Source organism: Manacus vitellinus, unplaced genomic scaffold (genome assembly GCF_001715985.3).
Source record: "Manacus vitellinus isolate BGI_N305 unplaced genomic scaffold, ASM171598v3 scaffold_34_pilon, whole genome shotgun sequence".
Classification (NCBI taxonomy): Eukaryota; Metazoa; Chordata; class Aves; order Passeriformes; family Pipridae; genus Manacus; species Manacus vitellinus.
In genome coordinates, this window is record NW_021940488.1 from 2,272,890 (window position 1) to 2,292,852 (window position 19,963).

Below are 19,963 nucleotides of genomic sequence, written 5' to 3' on the forward strand. Positions count from 1 at the left end.
TTTGCAGGTAATTGGTCATATGAAAAAATCCTGAGACATGTCCTGGCAATGAGCTGATTTCAATCTAGAAAAACTAAGAAAGATGAAAGAAGGTAATGAACAACAGAACAAAAGACACTTATGATGACGGACTTTCAATCTAGTTACATTATTAATTTTGAATATTATAAATAATTTTTTATTTATTATTTATTTTCCTAACACTTCTATATGCTGCAACCTTCTTTCTACTTCGTAAAGACTTGCATTTTAGAACTGCAATTTGATTCATTTATTTTAATCAGAATTGTTCATCACAGGGAATGTCTCACTGAAACCAACTTATTCTATTTTACAAAAGAAAGAAACGGATAATTAGATACAAAAAGTTCATGACCACTCTACCTCTTATTCTGAGCTGAGTTCTGACTTTTTAGCTCAATCCATGCAATCGACATTGTTTTCAAAGAACAAAAAGCCCCTATTTTCTGTTTGCTTCACCAATAAGAGTCTGATTCATAAAGCCTGGCTCTTATTCTGCCTCTATTAGACACGAATTGAGTGCCTAGAAGCACTGTGTGCTTTATTTCATTCCCCAGATGGATGCATTTTGTGTCCTTAGTTATGCCTTCTGGCTCTTAGGTGCTGCTCTGTAGGGCAAAGATTTTCTGCTTGTCCTGGCTTGGAGCACCTCTGCTATGAGGAAAGGCTGAGAGAATTGGGATTGTTCAGCCTGGAAAAGAGAAGGCTTTGGGGTGATTTAATTTTGGCCTTCCAGTACCTGAAGGGGGCCTACAAGAAAGATGGAGAGAAACTATTTACAAGGACCTGGAGTGATAGGACAAGGGGCAATGGCTTCACACTGGCAGAGTGGGTTTAAATTAGGTAACAGGAAGAAATTCTTTACCGTGAGGGTGATGAGGCACTGGCAGAAGTTTCCTGGGGAAGCTGTGGCTGCCCTGGCAGTGTCCAAGGCCAGGTTGGATGGAGCTCTGAGCAACCTGGTCTGGTGGAAGGTGTCTGTGTCAATGGCAGGGGAGTTGGAATTGGATGATTTTTAAGGTCCCTTCCAACTCAAACCATTCCATGAATCTGGTCTAGCAGCCCCAGGTTGCCTCAGGAAGCCCACAGCATCTCAGAGAGAGTTAATAAGGGAATGTATTGATGTCCTGGATACTTGTTCCTTCTTTTTGTAATATCCCTGCAGTTACCACCAGTCTTCAGAAAATAGTGCTGATTAAGGCAGACCACACTTAGGAAAAAGCTAGTTCAAAAGATCTGTGAAGCCCCAAGAAATTATTCCCTTTTAAAGTGTACTAAGACAAGTAAACTTTACATTTCACAGATGTCCTCAGTTGTCTGGACAGGCAGACCTGTGGAAACACACCATGACACTTTTCTTGCAGAGGAAGTGCAGGGCACAGAGGAGAAGGTGCACCACTCCATCTCCTCCAGACTCTGCCAGCATGAGTCTGGGGACCTGAGCCTTGGGGCATACCAGGAAACACATCTGTTTTTCAGTGTAAATACAGATTACAGGCTTTCTCATAAATAAACAAAGAAAACAAAAAAAATAATCCAATATTCTTTTAAATCTTCAGCATTTAAAGAGTTTTGTCAAACAGCCCAGAAAACTTGTTACTTGGTTGTGACTTTACACTTGGAATTGCACAGAAATGTCACATAAACCTGGTTAGGATTGATAATGTGTTCAAAAAAGCTATATCGTGGGCTGGAGCGTACGAGTGCAAAAGTGAAGAGAAATTGTATCTTTTGTAAAGGTTCTCAGGTAATCCTTTAAAATAACTTAGTCCCATGGTGTTCATACCACCTGGTTTTGAAACCTGTGAACAACATATTTCCACATGAAATCATAGAGCTATTGTTCCACAAAGGGAAACAGACTAAACTCAACAGGAGTTAGAAGAGAACAGAAAGAAACTGTTCTAGGGAAAAGAAATTATTGATAAGAAGACCAAGTTGGCACAGCAATGATAAAGTAGTAAAATAACTTAAGTAGTATCCTTAGAATAGATGATGAAGTTTCAAATTCCTGTTCATAATGATGTAACTTATCAGTGAAGCAGGGAAGAAAATGTGGAGAGCAATATCAAAAATAGTAATGAAAATAGTAACAACAGTGTAAATAAGAAGCTGATCAATTTCAAATGTTAAAAATGCTTTTTATATGCTTAAGTACAGCTTGTACTACTCCAAGCACAGTATTTGAATCCATGCAATTTTTTTTGAACTATTACCTATTTCTAAAAGTACAAATATATGTCACATTATTCTGCCTCCTGAATGACTTTTCTTTACTATTATGTTGGCAGGATGTCTTATGGTTGAGTCATGAGACTGAAAATTGATAAAAAAATGATTTTTTTTTCAGTTTGGCAAATTTTTTTTCTCTGGCTTTCCTCAGTTATTTGGCCTGAGAACACCAGCAGGTTAAATGAGCTGTGTGTAGAATATTTTGGGCCAGATACGGAAAAACTGTAAGTGTACAGTGCAACTCTGCAAATGACACCAAAACTGAGATCTTTTAAGTAGAAAAACACATAGTACTTAAAGATGGACTGTGCAATTTTCCAATCCTAATTTGCATCCCAGGTGGATAGCAATTTCATGTCCACAAGTGATTTGAGAATTAAAATAATATTTTGAATAATGCAAGAATTTCATTATTAAAATGAGCATTGATAAGCAACTTAAAAAGAAAAGTTGAGCCATTGAAAATAGAGGAAATAATTTAATTTTGCCAGCAAAGAACAGTTTCATCAGGTCTCCTAATGTACACATGCATAGCTAAATTTAAATTATCTGAACAAGTGTTGCTGCTTTCTACTGATATTTCATGGAATCATAGCATGGGTGAGATTGGAAGGGATCACACAGGGCCATCTGGTTCTACCCCCCTGCTCAAGTAGGGTTGTCCCAGAACACGTGGCACAGGATTCTATTCAGATTGTTCTGGAATATCTCCAGGGAAGGAGACTCCACAAGTTCTTCCATTTTCTTTTGTAGCTGACTTTTCAGCCTTTGAAAGCATCCAGTTACATAGGCCTCTACTTTGCAATCTGAAATGTTATAAATGAGAGTTTCGTTCCTGCATCTTGTCTGAGTGTAAATTCAGAATATTTAAAAATTTTTGACTGTGTACATTCTGAAACATACAAAATTATTCACTGCTTCCTTCATCAAATGAATAATTTGTCATTATTCAGAAGATAAATTGAAAGATGAAGTAATCCGACAACTATTGAATACTGATGAGATAAGTTTGGGGGTTTTTTTGGGTATTTTATGGTATTAGGTTGTAAATCACAGGAACAATAAACAGCAGAAGTAGCATTGCTCTTTAATTGGGGGGTAAGTCATTCCAGTTATTAAATCTGAATCAGACAGTGGATGAATGGCATTATTATCCACTGCTCCTAGTGAGAAACTTCCAACGTGAAGATTGCATGGAGGTTTGGGAGGGTTGGTTGGGGTAAAGTAGTATTCAATGAGACAAAGCAGGCACTGTTAGGTCTATCTGACAGAATCTGTTCTCTCAAACAATCGTGAAATGGTTACCTCTTTGACTGAAGAAAAGAGCAATTTGTGATTATTGAGTAAGACATTCTCGAAGTGTTCTGCTCCAAAAGACTAACAATAATTCTTGGGTTTATAAGAACTACAGAATGTCCATAGATGAGGATGATTACCAAACAATAGATTAAATCATGCCTGTCACAAAGCTCAATGTTGCCACATTGGTGCATTGATTAATGGTATTTGGCAACTCTCTGAATGGCCATTTGCCATTCATTCATGGGTGCCCTCTGGAATATAATATGGGAGTGACCTGTTGGGAAAAGGATTTTTTTTTCATTTCTTCATTGTTTCTACTGTAGTATCAGAGAAACACTGGGGGTGGATGAAGTAAAGACCTTGAGCTAGCTTTGTCTTAGTGGGTATAAATTGAGAAGGGAGGGAACTAAGAGAAAATCAGTTGCAATCAAGACAGTAAAATGTGATCATTTAAGTCATTATTTTAGATGACCCAATTGTTTCTTCCACAGCACTGTAAATATCATATGATTAAAAATAATTTGGGTATCAATACTTTATTTTTCTACAGATATGTAAATTTCTGATGGATTTTTTTCACAAGAATTTGCTGTTCTATTTCAGTCTTTCATTCAGAACCCTAGAAGTTCTATGGAAAAGATGATATAAGTTCCTGTCACAGCTTAGAGTGGTGGAGAGAAATACTCTTTCCTCCTACTCCTCTCAGCCTTGGAAGTGTTCAGGGCCAGGTTGGATGGGGCTCTGAGCAACATGGTGTAGTGGAAGGTGTCCCTACCCATGGCAGGGGGTGGATACTAGATGGTCTTTGTCCCTTCCAATCCAAACCATTCTATGGTTGTGTTATCAGATGAGCTGCTCTCTGTGCATACAGCATTGGAGTAAATGGCTTGGTTGTCTGAATTACACTGTCCACAGACAGCAACTGTGGAGCCTCATTGAGAGAAATGTTTCCTATAACCTTTTTTCCTTTCCTCTTAAATACTGTGTAAAAAGTTATTTTCACATAGATCCATGCCACGAGGACTCATAAAACCCGACTTTTGCTAATCTCTGTTAATCGTTTTTCAAAACACACCAGAAGTTCAGCAGCAGGCATTAGGATTGTCTTGATTTTTAATGACTCAGCATTAGTAATGCCACTTATACCTATTCATTCCTTCATCTCAAGGGAATGCATGCAACATACAGGTTTTGCCATATTTGGAATTATTTGCCTTTCGACTGTGTCAGTTAAAAACCTGCTGCTGGAAAAACAGTAACCCTTCACAAAAGTCTCCTTTAGAAAAGGTGATTTAGAAAATGCAAAAATGCAGGAACCAAAGAATTACATGGGGAATTTTTTATTTTTATTATTTTTATGAATATCCCCAGAAGTATTCATAAAAGTAAATATTAAAAATCCATGCATGTTTTGCAGCCTTAAGCTTCACATGAATATGTGACATTCCTGAAAAAAACCCCCACATTTCTCGAAACTTTCAGAGAAATAGTCCTAGAGGTCATTTTTCATTTGTAAAATACCTCTAATATTGTACATCTTTTCTATATAACCTGTCCCTCTGCAGGAATTCTGGGGCTTCAGCTGATTGGAAATTACTTTGGAATGCATTATTTAGATACTCCTAGAAGTCAGGAGACGTATACTGAATTATTAGCTCTTTTGTGAGTGTAGGCAATCATCTAGGATTCAATTGCCTCCAAAGTCAATTCACAAACAAAATAAGGATGGTGATAAGAAGCACCTTTTCCTCACCATCTGTGTATGTAGTCTGTAAACCATGAGGCCAGAATTGTCACTTATGCTCTCAATACACAAAATGTGTTGTAGTGGGGCGCTGATTGTGGTTGGAGACTGGAGGAGATGCAGTAATAACAAATATTATATCTCATTAAAATCAAACAGATTCTATGAGAATCCTGGTCCATCTATGGAAGTATGCAGAGTTATTAAATGAATTCTGTAAAGTTCAGCTATTTTCATAGAATGTCATCACAGAAAGAATTCTATCTTAAAAGATAACTACATTGAAGCATTTAAGATATGCACTTCTCTACTAAGTAGATTTTTGTTTTACAGTTTTCAGGCCTGACTCTATCCCAGTTCATCTATTTACAATTGGGTTCAATTTCCAGGATAAGGCAACTTCATATAATACTTTTTGTCCAATAAAGATGAAAATAATGTTCACCAAACAGCACTATTTGAATAGGCATGTACATATGACTAAAGAGTTGAATTCAAATAAAAGTGCACACTAGCTGGAAATACTATAAAAACTGATATACCAAATGGGGCAAGTGTTCAGTGAAATACAGGTTTTAAATTGTCCTTTTTATCAAACATCTTTTCCAGTTCAGAATTTTTTGCCTAAATGAGCAAATCTTCAAGCATGAATTTAGAATAGAAATATGAATTCATAGTGTCAGTTTAGAGAAGAGTTTACCATGTTACATTGATTATCCAGTACAAACTCTTCTCCCCAGTTTTGAAGTATTGTACTCCATATTTTCATTCACACTATCTAACTGTCCTATTTATAAAGCCCATAGTGCTACAACATGGCTGATGGATCACTTTTGAAGACTTTAAATACACATTTACTTGACACCACTGTGGGACAGGGAAGCAATATTCTTTCCTCTCATTTGTTTGAGTTCACGGGGACTGTCAAACCATGGCAAGTCTCTGTGAATAACAATGCTGACAGTCCTCAGACTGTCTTGGAAATGAATCTACACCAACTCCAACCTACTCAGAAATGCAATCTCATGTCAGAGGGGCATCTTTTACAGGGAAGGAGAGAAACTCTCTGTACATAATTCCCACTTTTTGTATAAAAAAGTAAAGGCCTCAGAATTTAATTAGTCAACTTTTTGTTAACAAAAAGTTGTGAGCAATGTTTATGTTGTGAGCAACTAAACTGTTCACTCACTCTCCCACCAACAGGAACTGAGGAGAGAATCAGTAAAAGTTGGAAAATTCATGGGTTGAGATAAAGACATTTTAATAAGTAGAGAAAAAGCTACACACACAAGCAAAGGAAGACAAGGGATTAATTCACTGCTTCCCGTTGGCAGGCAGGTGTTCAGCTATCCCCATGAGAGCAGGGCCCCACCACGGTGACTTGGAAAGACAAACACCACCACTTTGAATGTCCCTCCCTTCTTTCTTCTTCCTGCAGCTTTATATGCTGAACATGGTGCCATATGGCATGGAATATCCCAGGGGTCAACTAGGGTCACCTGTCCTGGCTGTGTTCCCTCACAGCTTCCCATGTAGCTCCAGCACCTTCTCCAGCATGGCCTGGGCTCTGTGTAACCCTTTCTCAGCAATAACAAGAACACCTCTATATTATCAACACTGTGTTCAGCACAAATCCAAAACACAGCCCATACCAGCTACTGTGGACCTTCCAGTAGACCAAACCCCATCCAACCTGGCCTTAAACTTGTGTATGTGGCATCCACAATTACTTTGAGCAACCTCTTCCAGTGTCTCACTGCCCTCACAGTAAAGAATTTCTTCCTGATATCTAATCTAAACCCACTTTCAGTCTGAAGCCATTCTCCCTTGTCCTGTTGCTACAAGCTCTTGAGAATAGTGTCTCACCATAGGTACCTAATATGCTCGAATGAGAAGTAATGAAAACAAGGAGAAAGTTGCTGAAGTGACAAAAAATAAAAACATATTTGTCTTAGAAATATATGTGTTGGTGTGCCATTCATAGTACCTAAGCCCTTCTGATATTGATTATGATGCCTTAAACATAGAATCTTTTTCAAGTTTTTTCCATTGTTCTAAAGGGAGAGAGGTCTGTTTGGCACAGCTAGGGGAAGGTGGGGTCCAACTGTGGCAAATCACTGCAAATTTATTCCTGGTGTAGGGTCTTTAAGAGGCATTGAAACACCTCTCTCAGTAATGAGAATTATCAAGTTCATAAGGTAAAACCAAATTACAGTATGTCTCTGACTTGTTCTTCTTGGAGGATCCTGCTTTCTGTAGGTGAATTTCTCTTCAGAGACATTCAGTTCTTTAAAATAGAGTATCATCCTTCTTTTCTGTGTTAATACAGATGATGGTTCTAGATTACCTTAATACTGAATAACCATGTGGATTTGGTCATTTTGGTTGCATTTTGTGGGATTAGAAGGTCTGAGGAAACCCCATGCCCCTGTATTCAGTTATTGTGGCTTGAGATCCTGCAGATTCTTCTGCCGGTCAAATGCATCAAAATTTTTTTGTCACACTTTTCTAGATAGTGCATGAAAAGATAGGAAGTGTTTTTCCATTTCATTATAATGTTTTTATACTAACACTTCAATGAAACATAACATTTAAACATTGAGTTTTCTCCTGTGTGATAACAAGTATGTATACAGTTTTCACTCAGAGGAAAGTGTTTATCCCCGATTTACTCCTGATTTTGTCCTTCTTAAAACAGACAACATAAACATTTTGTTTGGGGAAAAGCCTAGAGATTTTCATATCCCATATTACTGCTCTCTGCCTTCTGATTAGTCCTGTGAACCAGTCCTCTGTGACCTACAGGTTTCTAGATCTCACCAGTAGTACTAAAATATAGCAAAATCAAGTTTGATGACAAATGAAAAAAAAAGAACCTGATTTAATAGCAGGGAAATCTTGACCAACTCTTTCTTTGTCCTAGCAATCACTTAATGTTACACAGCACTGCAAGGCACTGATCCTTTTGACCTTTCTCATTCTGAAGCAGAAAATATTTAGATCTTCATTGCATTTCCTGTCCAGATAATGACTGTCCATTTTATTTAATTGTATTATTTCAGACTACACTACCGTGCACATTTGTATATTTAGTGTGGCGTCCCTGAATCATCCATGACCGAGAAGTGTGAGGTCAGTTGCTGCAAAAATATTTGTCTTGAACATCTGGGAGCTGGGAAATCTGTGTCTGTGTTTTATTTGCTCTTTAAGGAGTTTCTGTTTATTTCCTGTGTTTAATGGTTACTGTACTTGACCTCATTATTGATAACACAGCCATGTTTGCAGTGATACCATTTTCATTCAAGCACAGATTTAAAATGTTCTTTTTCTCTTCAAATGAAAACAGTATTAAGGTCCATACAGATCATATATACATAAGCACATATATTCACATATATGCAGTAAATTCATATTTACTGAATGAGTGTATTGTATATCCAGAACACTGAGAGAAGTTTTACTGTAAAGGCAAAAATTGACACTATTTAAAATGAAAGGAAGGTCAGCATTGCACAGATTTTGTTTTCACTACTTCTAGTGTAAGGCGTTTGAACCCAGTCTACAGAAGTGGAAAGACTTTTACTTTTTTTAAATTCTAGTGTTTGTGATTAGATTAAGTCTGCCCAGTTTTCACTGATATAGCCATGTTTCACCAGGACACATCTAACATTGTAGTTCAAGCTTTAGGTATTTTCAGACATGTTCAGAGACACAATTTCCTGGGATAGAAATAACTTCATATTTCACAAAAAAGGGCAAAAATTGGTAGCAGGGAAGCCAATGAAAAATTCCTGTAAACTTCTCTGGGGACAGCATTTCAATCAGGGAAACTGTCTACAGTTATTTGGCCTTCCAATCGCAACTTGTATTCAGGGTTAATGTCACTTTTTTTTTTATCCCAGTAATAACTTAGGGAATCAATGTAGTTCCAAAAAATACATTAAAGTTCATGCATCACATTGATATTGAATGCTGCACAAGCAGTAGTCTTTGAAAAACTCCATTTTAGGAGTAGCAGTTGCTCTTCCATTGGACACTAATCAGCCTAGAAACATCAGAAGGCTCTGTAAGAGTCCCAGTGCTCTGGCAGTGCCCGTCATCAACTTCTTCACAATCCACGGGTATTGTTCCAGCTACCCCTTTAGGGAACTTTTTAAAGTGCTGCCCAGAAACTGTTGATATTTTCTGCTATGGGTGGCAGTGGGCTCAGGAACTGGCCACAGTATGAGAAATAAGAGCACATTGCAAGAGACTCTGGCTCTCTTGTCTTAGTCTGCCTCACAGTTTCCATGTTTTCGTGTGATGAATTAGAAGATTGAAAAGTAGCTGCTGAAGAGAGGGTGAAGGAGGATACAGAGTACTGTCTGCACAGTGTACTATTTCTGTGGGTAATGCTTTGTTTATAAAGTTGTTTGTCTAGAACTCTTTATTTAAATAAAACTAAACAAAACTTTCCAAAATATATGGGGCCTAATACTTTATTATTCTGCCAAGGGCATGTAAAACATATTGTAAGGCTGATGTAATCCTTCTGTAACTTACATGTACAATTACATCTTCCACCCAGTCAACAAACCACACCACTTTTAAATGAGCATCCTATTAGTATGTAATGCTATAATATAACATAAAGAACTGCCATTAGTCCATATTTTCACACTTAGATACGTAGAAATTCTTTCAGCTGGGAACGAGTACTACACCAAATGTTATCTTGCAAGCAAAATTCAATCAAGGATAGATTTAGAAATAATGTGAAAAAATATTTGAGACTTGTCTCTCACCCAGTACTTGGCGGATTGCAAATTAGGATTTTGTTACAAACTGAACAGAATATTGTGTGTATATCTGCTGGTTGAGAATTATGCCAGCTCCTCCAAAGTTAAGAATCACTGAAGAAAAATGTTCAGTATCCTCTACTGGCATATGTGTATTTGTCTCTCATCACCTCTTGAAATGTCTAAATTGTGAACAGTTTTGTTTTTCAATCCCTGTTTAGTAACTAGTTTCCACAACTCTGGCAGTCAATTTTGTAGCTAAATTGAGATCACTGGCAAAGTAGAAAGGAAAGAATTATTAAAAAGCTTGGCCTTTACCTTTAACTAAACACAGGCTCATAAACCTGTGATTAGGTGTCCTTCTGGTAGGATACAGAGTAATGCCCTTGAAAGTGAGGCAATTTATGGCAGCTGTACTGAACCCTACCAGTAAGGATTTGGTCTTTATTAAATCTGTTTCTCATCTTACGTTGGTAAGATTGTTGTGCAAACGTTCATTAGAACTATCTACAGTTTAGAAAAAGTAAAACACAAAATGCATTCAGAAATTTTTGGAAACATGGTGTGCTTCTTGGGGCTGTCCTGTGCAGAAACAGGAGTTGAACTTGATAATCCTTGTGAGTTCCTTCCAACTCAGGATATTCTATGAAATATGCCACTTGGAGTTTCAGAGCACATCTGAAATGTCTGCAAAAGTACCAGATTTGGAGCTTGTGTCTATGTGGCAGCTCTCTGAAAAGATCAGTGTCAACCTCTGAATATCTTTGTGGCATTTGCATCACTTTGAGGATACACAATGAGCAAAAAGTCTCAGGCTTGTGTGTGATGGAGGACCAGGTGCCAGGGAAGTTCCCCAGCTTCCTTGTGTAAGGGACTGAGTAGGCTGTGTTTCTGCAGAGGTCCTTTAGCAATCTGAGTAAGGCCTTATGGCCAAGCTGTTATATCCTTCTGCATGCTATTTCAGACACAGTCTATATGGCTACAGATCTTTTTCTGTGAAGACTGTAGCATCAGTTGTTATATCAGAAGATTCCTACAGCAGCTGCAACAAAATATGGAAAGTCTTGCAAAAACATATGTTGTTATTGTCTCCTTTTTTTCCTGAGATGAAAGTATACTTCAGCAAAATACAAGTATAGCATGTAGTAATTGGAATGGGATCAAGGGAAATATTTAAGAGTGTTCATATCTGGTATTCTGTTTCAGGCTTAACACAAATTTTCTTTTAAAATGTTTATGTGATTGCAGTTGGTATCAGATGACATGGTAAATATAACCCATAGTTTAAAAATAATATTTAGGAAGAGACTGAAAAAAAATAACTAAAGGAAACAGGATTGTAAGTATGTGAGCCAAAAGTTGAAACACTTTTTCAAGTATCACCTATAACAAGATTAATTGATGCTACATCTCCAAATGATGTCATTCTCTCTGTCATGTGTCAAAAAAGTACAGAATGTAAAGTATTCTAGAAATGGTAGGTGTTGCAAGAATTGCAATACCTGCTTAAAGATAACTATGTGGGGGCAGATTCACTAATTCTCACTAAAACAATCATACTTGCATTCATAATACCTTGGCATGTTACTGGTGCTTTGTGAAAAGCAATGCTTCCAGTAAAGTTTTTGCAATATTTTAAAGACAGAGTCTTGATAAGAGCTGGGGATGCATAATGGTTGGAGGGTTTAGTGGAATATATCTTGCCTTGAATTAAAGTTTCTGGGGTAAAGCTGACAGGAGAACCATATTTTTTCTATTTATTCTTTGACTAGTGCAGCGAAAATGTCATTAACCAAATGAACCTGCACTGTCTCTACACAGGGACATGGTCCAAGATTTTCTGAGCAGTTACTGAAGGAGAAGAGATGGTAGAAAAAGGTAGATTTGAAAGCCAATATCTATAGTATTTTTATTATTTTTTTTTTTGCACAAGGAGGCAAGCATCATCTCCAGTGCAATAGGAGAGTACTGTTACTATGCTCTTACTCAAACTCACGGGTAAAGTTGTCATAGGCTTCCTTTTCCCTAAAAAGACCCTTAAGGGTCATTTTGTTAGTTCCCTAGCCCTTTGGTCACTCAGAGAAAGTGTAGAAAATGCTGAGAAAAATAATTATGAGCAAAATAATTGCTCCTTAGATAGTCCTGTGGGCTTTGTTTCACCTAAAGCTCTTGTGGTGAACTTTTTGAGGGTTTAACATGTCCAGACAAATGCAGACTCTGAGCTACAGTGTGAGACCATGTGGAAAGATATCCATGCAGGATCCATCAGGGATCCTGCAACTGCTAGAACTGGTGGGTAGTACTGTAATTCCTTCCCATTTTTCCACTTATAGATTGCAAACCACGAATAATAGGAAGCTCATATGCACACACGTACAACAGGAACACTCCTGTGTCAAAGGCTACACTTATTTATTAATTCTTCACTTACCCATCTGAATTAAAATGGAAAGAAAATCCAACATGCGTTAGTATGTGAGGAGAATTTCACTTTATATAAAACTATTTGGAACAGTTTATATCCACTCATTCTGGAATCTGCGACCTGATCCATTTGTACACAATTCATCTGTATTTAGCTTGGACACAGCATGAGTGTGAAACATCTTGCAGGCTGCATATAATCATGACATCATCTAAGATTTCATTTTGGTTCAGATGCAACATTGCTGTGTCCTCTCTGGAGCCAGGGCAGGTTGAATACAATTCACTACATGACTGTCTAGTGTTTAATGCTGCAAGGCTTGTCCCATGGTAGTACTAGTGAGGATCTGAATGTTCTATTCCCTCCCCTGATCTGGCAGGAAAAGCACTGCAGACCTTATCTGGTCCAAGTAATTACACATGTTTTGCTAGGCAATAGTGAATCCCATTTCATTTGTGCGTAATTATTAGGACAGAGAATATTAAATGTGAAGAAATCAGTTATTTAACCAGCTGTGAAAATATGTCAAGAATAAAACTAAAGAAACAAATATTTTGGATGTGTGTCTTAGTCCATATGAGTTATTGCTGTGACAATCAACCTCCATGATGGGTGGATATTATTTTTTTAAGTATAGGAAAGTGCAATGTGGACTCCAGCGTGTGTATAACTTTTCTGAACAAGTTGTATCTGTAATGCTGGGGCCTGAAGAACTGGCCCTGAGCCTAAGATGAATTCTCCAAGCTAATATTATATTTTACCTACTACTATATGTAGCCATATATCTGCTTATTAACCAAGATGTTATATAATCCTTAGTAATGCTTTAAGAATACACATTTATGCTTGTTAGCACAGCATGTTATCAATAATTAGTAAGGCCTGTATGTGTTATAAATACATCTTTCTTTTCAGCCAAGGCCGTGAAAAACAATAAGGTCTCACATGGCCGGAGCTGGTTCATATTTGAGATATCAGCATAACCATAAGTTATGTATTTAGTGATTACTCAAGGCCATTTTCATTATTTTTTAAGGAATTTTATTTCTGAGCAATTATATGTCTGATATTTATAATTAGGGTCAAATAAAAATGCATTTCTGATGTCCACATTTGACATTGAGTGATGTACATATCACTCTCTAACACTGTCACAGGAATTGAGGTTCTGAACCAACCACCAGCTTGTCTTCATTCATTTGAGCATTCAACTGCAGTGCTGAGCTGTTTTCTGATCTGGATTATGATACAAGGACATAAATACCACCTTTCATATCAAACTATTTTCTTTGAGAATGAGAAGATGAAAACCAAACTTGTGCACCCCAAAGGAAATTGGAGTTTTGCACACAAAACCTCAGATCACCAGAATCAAGTCAGTATTACAAAGTGCTTGCCTGTTTCTGCTTTACATTAACCTTAAAACAGTGGTTTCTGGAAAACAATTATGATGGATCTCATTCTGTCTTCAGCTCTGAACCATCTGCACATTTCCAGAAACAGGCATTTGTTTATTATACTGATGCATGATTGCATCACAGAATAATTTAAATCTGTGCCATTGTTTCCGTTCTAACCTCTTATTTACAGTAGCTTCCAAAAGCAGATGTAAAACTTTGAGTTGAAATTTGCTGAAGAGTTAGCGGTTGAAAAAAGGCACTTTTCTCTACAGGAACACCTTTAGAAATTGTTGATATGCTCTAGCTCTGCAACACTTTTCATCAAATGAATTTTGATGTCCTGGGTAATAGATACATTTTTTTTCTCTACTCCTCAGCTTCCCTGGATAAGGGTCTGGAATCCTGTCATTAAATTTCCCATACAAGAAGAATAATGTAAAAGAACGTGTAGCCTAATCTCCTACTGTTTGCTTAAATATAATACAGTTTTCATGCTTCCACTTTATATGGACAAATTTAACCTAAAGCATTTAACCTAAATTTAACCTAACCAATTTTATTGGTGTTAATATACATTGAGAGCATGTGGCAATTACAGAATTTTCCATAAAAGCATCAAGTGGCTTCCATACTTCATGTGACCATACAGGCCCCATTGCTGGGGGTCTTGCCCAGCAGGCACCCCCAGCAAATGGTCTCATTGTGGTTTCCCCTGTTAAAATGCTGCCTCCTGTAATTGCTTGCCCATAGCATTACGTCTGCTAATAACAGATGAGAAGAAAGCATGTGGTGTTTTATACGCAGAAATCATAAGCAGTAGTGATTCCTGCCACGGAAACTGGACCAGGGAGGTGTAAGCTGGTGGGACAATGCCACACACATGCAAGAACAAGAGAAAGAAAGCTGAAATCACCTGACTGGGATTCCTTCGTAACAGTGCTGCTGTCTGCACAAACAGTTCTTTCTTAAAGGCATTTTTACCCTCTCCTCCAACAGCTTTGGTGCTTCATATAGGCCTTGCTATTTCACTGTGGGAAAGAATATTTGTGTTCCACTTCTTCCTTTGGCACCTCCAAACTGTCTTTTTTGTGTTGGGCACAATCCATGCAAAAAATGAAGACGCAGTCACAATCCTAACACTCTTGGGTCCCTAGGGAGTCTGGCCCTTGCACCAGTTTCACTTTCTTGGTTTCCCAAACCTTGCCTAGGATGTGTTTGTAGATGGTGGCCAGTGCACACCTAAATCTGGCAGGTATATCTGAGAGGCTGACTGTACCACATTAACAGACCATGATGATGATGTTTGTTCCTTTCACCTGGGCATAAGGAAACACTGTATTTGGACAGTCAGTCCCTACCTAAGTGCCAAAAGAGCCCTTCATGTGACAAAGTGAACTGACCTCATAATATCCTTTAAAGACATCCCCAGTACTCTGCACCTTGGGCTGGTGGGGCCAGACACAGTGCTGCTGAGAGACCCTGGTGTCCCCTGCCTGTCCCTCCCTGATTGGACTGGGACACATGGACATTGCAAAACAGAACCAGGGTGGAAAGGAAAGAGGTGTTGCTCTCTGCTGGACTTGGACGCCAATATGGAAATTAAATCTGGAAGTCACATTATGTCCCTCTGTGTCCCAGTAATGATTGTAACTAGGCAGCTGCAGTGGGACCCAGGCAGCGTGGAGGCAGTTCCCAAAGAAACCCCACATGGCTTTTAAACTGGTCCATATGTAATCTGTTAGCACTGGAAGGCGTGAAAAAGGCTCCCATCTGAAAGGAGCCATGGTGAACTCCAGCTGGATCTGTGGTTTTGCTCAGAGCTGATGGAGACTTTAATGGGAGTACTGACAGATGCTTTATTTAAACTGGGGTAATCAAGAGCTACTGAGGCACATGGTCAGGTAGACCACAGCACATCAGATGGGTGCTGTGGTGCAAAAAATAATATGACCTATCAAATCCCATGCTTTGTCTTAGTGTGTTTGCAAGTTGCCCTTCTCGTACACTTCTAAATCTCTATACCTTGAGATTTCTTTACATGAGGGTCTCAAATAAGGAAAAGGTTACATTAGTACCCATAGTAACCTTATCCTTCATCTTACAGCAGTTTCAAGAAAGTTGTAAGTAACATTCATTTTTGTCCGTTAAAGGTCTTTGTAATTTAAATGGATATTAAAACAGATTATTTACCATCTTATTGCTCTTCCACATCATTGTAGTGATTATAATTCAGGCTATTTTATTGTTATTACTCTTTTAAACAAATGTATCACACCAAAGAATCTGAAATATGGTCTTTTCTTTGCCAAAAGCTACCCACTTGTTTTCCTGCAGATTCTCAGACAGCTGTTAACACTCTATAGTCTTTTGGAGGAACATGCATTCATGCCACCATTTACATCCCTTTTGGCTTTGAGGCTTATTTTCTTTCACTGTATCCTGCAGGGAAGATCACCATGAATTCCTCTGTGAAGCTGCTCTACAAAACACGTCTCTCTGCCTGCAAGCCAAAGAAAGCAGCTTGCCCACTGGATTCCTTGCTATATGCAGAGTTACTACATTTTTGTTTGGCTATTCTAGCTATTTGAGCTAATTTTGCACTTTTGGACAGGATGAAACAGCTGCCACCTGCCAGGAATCAGGGGGGATCCTTCACTAGATAACATCACTAGCCTCAAAACTTCAGTGGGAAACTATTAGCAATGTGACTCCTTAGCTCAGTGTCTGGAGGGTAGGAAGAAATTTAAACCCACTTTCTTTTCAGTATTGCTTATTGATCTACTAAGGTGCCCTTTCTTAACTGTGCAGCCCATTTCACAGCACCTAGTTCTCCTCCCTCATTCTTTATAAAACATTAAGGTGACTGGAAGGGCTTTATGAAACTCCCACTAGAAATATGGGTCCTAGAAGGTAAAATTCTCCTTATTTAGATGATCTACCCACTCACCTAGTCCCTGATACACCACTGCTTTTGTTGCATAACTTGTATTAGGTGTGAGCAGGATGAAGATGATGTTTTTGATTCTTTTCTTGCAATTCTGTGTTGTCAGAGTTCTCTGATTGGATATAATGTCATGAAAATTTAAAGAAAGTGTCTATGACTGGGATTACCCCAAGTAAAATCTTTGAATTGAGCAATAAGAACATCGCGGAATTTATATTTTAGTTAACATTTGAGATTGTTCTATTTTTTTATATTCTGTTATCTGCTTTTGTAGGCCCAGTAACAATAACTCCACATTACTTCTGATATATCACGATACCCTGCTGCTGATTGAGGAAGCAGTTGAGAGAACTTCCAGCTCCAAGCAGATCAAAAAACCCAGTTGAAATTGGAGAGCTTGTTGTGAAATACGTTTCAAATTAGGAAGCTAGAACAGCAAGGAAGAAATTAGTTAAACAGCTCTGTATATATTGATTTTTAACAAAAAAATGCAAATCCTGAAAAAGTAATATTTAACTCTGTATGTGTGTATATATATGCATATTAGCATTTGGTTACGATTCATTTGCTGCAGTCTGTCATTAATTTATTCAATGTACCTTTTCATTAAGACCTGTTCATCTTTAGACAGTTTTCTCCCTCTCTACCATGCCTCATTCCCAGGATGGTGTCCCTCAGAGAGAGGATGGATGATTTTCCTCACTATTTTCATTACATCACTTTTTAGTATATTGATTAGGGATGCATCTGCCACTTGTGAAGAAAGCATTTCATCTGAAAGAGATTTCTTTGGCATAATAGCATTAGCGTGATGGCAAAGAGCTGTGAGATGGTATAAAGCTGATTCCATATGTATCATTACATGTTGAGGAGGGTATCCTAGCACCACAGTGTTAAAAAGTATAATTCTGAGGGACTGTAATAGATCCAGACATTCATTAACAACATAACATCTGTGGCTTGTAGTTGCTATAAAAGCCAAAGTAAATTAAAAATGTGTGACTCTAGGTGCTATGGTTAAGATTTTAAACAAGTTTTGCTTTAATTGTCAGTGATGAGTTTTATCATATCCTTGGTTCAATAAAACTGCATATGTCATATTTCTAGTGTATTAATCTATTTCAACCTCACTTTGCTTCAGCTGGAAAAAGTAGCTTCATCTTAAGTGCCTTTGCTAGTCTTTCTTCCCCACACATGCAAAAAAAAGTTAAAAGAACATTCACAACCTTAGATCTGCAAGAGAGGCTTCATGGACTCTTTTATTGCAGAATATTTGACAGTTGGATGTGAGGGTACAAATGCACCCTATGGTGCAAAGAAGGTCCAGCATAAAATTTTGCCAAAGGCTCTGTTCGTAATATACTAACACAACAGCAAAAAAGAGAAAAATAAACAAATCACTGCCTTAACTTAGCTTAAAAAAAAAAAAAAGAAAACAAACCCAAACCCTGTTTACTCACATCTGTATCTTATGGTTGGAATCCAGAGTGGAAGCAGAAATGTTGAAATATCATGTGAGTGGCTGTCACTTAGAAAGAGAAAGGCTTATTTCCAGTACATCTGGGTCCTTGGGCTAAACCCAATACATTTTGTTCCTCTCTGCCTAGTATGGCTAAGTGTGTCAGGCTACACAGCTCTCTTTCCTGTTCCACCAAGAGAGCACAGATCATTAACTTTATGAGCTAGAGCAGATGAAAGGTGATGTTTTAGCCTTGCTGACCTCGGTAGGGAAACTAATTTAACCTCTGGTTTTGCAAACAGGTTGGGCTTCATTCATTTTAATTTTGGTGATTCATTTATTATGTACTGCTGTGGCAGGCAAAACAACAAAAGCAGCAAAATGTTCTTTTTTTATGAGAAGACGTGTGACGAAGAGTGGCGTATCCTGCAGGAAGGGTGTGTGCCTACACAATTTTCTCCACCATCTGCAGTTGAACAAATGTGTCAGGATCTGCTCTGAAGAGGTTTGGGATGCTATGGTTTGTGCTAGGGGTGAGTCTAGTCTTCACAAAATGCACCAAGACATACAACTGCATGTCAAGCAATGTGAGCTCATCTAAGTGTTGAAATACAAACCAAAGCTAGTTTGAACGCAGTAAAAGTAAAATCTTTTCCAGTTCAGCTTCTAACCTGCATGACACAGCTGTCAGGGATAACAGAGAACTGGATGTGTGCACTATTGCCTGTTTATTTACATAGATCTGCATCACATAATTTATTAAACGGGTACTGGAAATAACAGTGTTGTATAACTGTTCATCTATATTCTATTGGCAGTGATTCCTCATTTTTACGATTTACCATTTTGTTTTCCCACTGCTTATGCTTCTGCTGTGAAAATGACTATATTTGCAAAATTAACAATTAAATTTTATGGGAACTGAAAAATGCTTTGAGGATTAAGCGGAGAATATGAAGGTCTGGGAGAGCAGAGTCATGTGATGGCTCCTAGAGTAACCCTATTTTATGTCTGACCTCTGATTCATTCTGTGCCAGCACCATTTGCTTACATCTCATTGATGCCTTTGCATTTCCAGTATCCAATTTATAACTGTTACAGTTGCTTTCCATTCAAACACCTCACATCTAGTAGTGGTGTCATAAAGACCTGTATTATCTCACTCCACAGGTTAAGTATGTCTCAGTTTCCAGTGACTGCCTAATTAAACTCTGGTCTTGGAACCTCATTTATGATTTGAAACTGAAGCATGGGAATTCATGATGCTGGCCAATCTATGGATTTGAAGAACACTGAATAAAAATCCCAACATACTGTTTCAGTTCTCTGTCTGGGTTTTTTTATTTGTTTGTTGTGTTTCAATTTATTTTGAGAAAGAGACGTTGTTAAGTATTTCCTCCCTCAATGTCAATATTTGAAACTTAAGCCCCTTGCTACTAGAAAGTGCATGCAAAGGAGCCCTCGTACTTTCACAAAATCAGAATCACAGAATCCTTTATGTTGGAAAAGACTTCCAAGATTATTGAGTCCAACCTTTGACAAATCACCTGGTCAACTAGACCAGAGCTGCAATATTGCTAATTTCAGGAAAGTGGTAATCTTGGGTACATAACTCGTTTTCCTTAAAAGCTGCAATTATAATGTGAAACATCCAGTTG